At 40.8% G+C, this 3,220-nt stretch overlaps 1 pseudogene; it reads right to left on the minus strand.

The window, feature by feature from the left end:
* Positions 1 to 459: 459 nt before the first annotated feature.
* On the minus strand, positions 460 to 1,329 carry LOC100453989 (large ribosomal subunit protein eL6-like; annotated as a pseudogene).
* Between the last annotated feature and the right edge of the window lie 1,891 nt (positions 1,330 to 3,220).

The following is a 3,220-nucleotide window of genomic DNA, read 5'->3' on the forward strand; positions in this document are numbered from 1 at the left end:
TCATTGCCACTTTCTTACCATCGGTATGTCTGATTTTTTTTTTTTTTTTTACAGAAACGCTAGCATGCCATACAAATTGTTCCACATCTTGCCTTAAGATGCCACAACCATCACCAATAACCACTTAACATAATATGGTTTGCTCTTTATCTCAGGTCAGTTAGGTCAGAAGGAGGTATGCTTTATTCTAAGTTACACAGTATTCCACCAGATGAATGTATCATCGTTGATTTGTCTAGTCTCCTACTGAAAGACATTTAGATTATTTTCAGTCCTTGGCTATAAAAAACAATAATCCAGTGATTTTCTGTGTACTTCTATTTTCTTTGTGGAAATATGATTTAGGAATGGAAACCTAGAAGAGAAATTGATGAGTCAAAGGTATGAGTGTTTTTTTGTTTGTTTGCTCGTTTTTGTTTGTTTTTTGTAGTCAGCTATTTAAGTAGTTTCTTAAGGCATTTAGAACGTCAATTTGTGAGGATAAATTCCATTTGTCAGGGCAAACACAGGTCGCAGGTAGCCTGATGCTGAGGAATAGCTTTGATTTTTCGTAAAATGTGTGAGTCCACAGCTTTCTGATCAATCTTGCACTGCTCTGTAAACTTGTATTTCTCTTTTTCTCTGTCGAAGATCTCACCTTCCTGGTCTGGGCTTCCGCAGCTTCTTCTTGAAGTAAGCATCAGTAAGATGTTCTGGGATTTTTACATTGCTGATATCAATTTTGGTTGAAGTGGCAGTGACAAATTTTTGGTGTTTTCTTCATAGACGAACTCGATTGAGGGCCAGAGGTCCAGTCACAAGTAACAAGCCACTAGCCAGCTGCTTCAGGAAAACCACCCTCTTGCCCCTGTGGCCTCCAGTGAGGATGATCAGAATGGTCCCGGGGAGAATGCTGGCTCGCTGTTTTCTCACGTGCTGACTGAAGGGTTTGTTGCCGTGGCTCAACAGCTTTCCAGGCCCATCTTCAGTAGGATAATATCTAGGCATTTTGCGAAGTTTAACCACCCAGGTACCACCGTTCTTGTCACCACCAACTGGTTTTGTAACAGTTGCAAAAACCTTCTCCTTCTTTTTCTTTTCAACCTTGGATTTAGCGGCTGAGTACTTCCTCTTATACACGGCCTTTCCGGAATACACGGCAGGTCGGGAATACCTGCCAATTCCTCTGACAAGGACAGGATTGCGCTGCAATGGGGCTTCCCCTTCTTGGGCTTTTTAGCCTTGAGGTGACCCTTTTTCACCACCAGGATCAGCCTTCTTGGCTTCGGGTTTCTTCTCTTTGGTTTCTGGCTTCTCAGTTGTTTCACCTGCCATCTTGCAAGATGGGAAAGAGAGTTTTTTTTTTTTTTTTTTTTTCTTTTTGTGAGATGGAGTTGTGCTCTTGTTGCCCAGGCTGGAGTGCAATGGCACGATCTCAGCTCACTGCAACCTCTGCCTCCAAGCAATTCTCCTGCCTCAGCCTCCTGAGTAGCTGGGATTACAGGTGCCCGCCACTATACCCAGCTAATTTTTGTATTTTCAGTAGAGACGGGGTTTCACCATCTTCGCCAGGCTGGTCTTGAACTCTTGACCTCAGGTGATCTGCCCGCCTCTGCCTCCCGAAGTGCTGGGATTACAGGCATGAGCCACCGTACACAGCCTGGTATGAGCGTTTTAATGTGTATAGATGCTGCCAAAATGGCCCTTCTCTGGGATAGTACCAGTCTGTATTCCCAAGGGGAATGCCTTTCCCACCACATTCTCCCCAAGATTGCTTTTAATCAAATATTTTATTCTTTTCCAATGTGATAGGAGAAAAAAAAAAAGAATCTTGTGGTTTTAATTTGCATTTCTCCTATTGTGGGTAAAAGTTTGACATCTTTCTATTTTAAAACTATTTGTATTTTCTGTGAATGGATTATCATGCTTTTGCCCATTTTCCTGTTTACCTATTTTGATTGCAAAACTTACAAAAAGTATTTGTAGATCCTTATGTAACATAGAAATTAGCCCATTGTCTGTTTTATGTGGTACAAAAATTATTTTCCTGGGTTTATTAGCAGAAATTTAAAAGTTTTAAGTAGCCATTTTTTATTTTACTTTTAAATCTTTGATGCAGCTAAAATTCATTGTGATGTAAGAAATGATGAATTTCTTGATATCTATGTGGTTGACATCTAGAATTATTTTCTTTCTCCAGATGGTTCCTCAATAATATCCAATTTAGGTCTTGACAGTTCTTCTTTCCCATTGACTTGAAGGGGCCATTTCTCATAATCTGCCTTCCTATATGCATGTACGTCTGTCTAGACTCTTTTGTTAATTAGTATTTTTTTTGTTTTTTTTTGGCGATGGAGTCTCACTCTGTTGCCCAGGCTGGAGTGCAGTTGCACGATCTTGGATCATTGCAACCTCAGCCTGCGGGGCTCAAGTGAGCCTCCTGCCTCAGCACTTCCCACTAGCTGGAGTTACAGACACGCGACACCACACCCAGCTAATTTTTTTTTTGTATTTTTAGTTGGCCAGGCTGGTCTTGAACTCCTGGCCTCAGGTGATCTGCCTGCATAGGCCTCCCAAAATGCTGGGATTACAGGTGTGAGCCACTGTGTCCGGCCTGTTGATTGGTCTTTCTATCTATTGATACACTAGACATTTTGGCTACTATTGCTTTATAATATGTTTAACTTTCTGAGAGGACTAGTATCCTCTTTTTTAGAATATTTTTTTCTGAAAATCATAAATATTATTACTATTCTCCTATGAACTTTAAAACAGCTTACATTTAAAGGTTTGTTGTTATTTTTAGTGATCACTTAAAATGTATATATTAGTTTAGGGAGGATGTTTGTCATTATATAATAATACTAAGACTCCTGCATCAAAACCCCGTTAAGTTCTTTTTAAGTCTTGTTTATCTCTGTTTACATTTTTATTTTATTTTATTTTGAGACGGAGTCTTGCTCTGATGTCTGAAGTGCAGTGACATGATCTCAGCTCACTGTAACCTCTGCCTCCCAGGTTCAAGTGATTCTCTTGCCTTAGCCTCTGAGTAGCTGGGACTACAGTCCTGTGCCACCATGCCCAGCTAATTTTTTTATTTTTAGGAGAGATGGGGTTTCACCATGTTGACCAGGCTGGTCTTGAACACCTGACCTCAGGTGATCCCCTCGACTCAGCCTCCCAAAGTGCTGGGATTATAGCCATGAGCCACCGTACCCAGCCTCTCACTTTACCTTTTTAA

Source organism: Pongo abelii, chromosome 1, assembly GCF_028885655.2.
Source record: "Pongo abelii isolate AG06213 chromosome 1, NHGRI_mPonAbe1-v2.0_pri, whole genome shotgun sequence".
Taxonomy (NCBI): Eukaryota; Metazoa; Chordata; class Mammalia; order Primates; family Hominidae; genus Pongo; species Pongo abelii.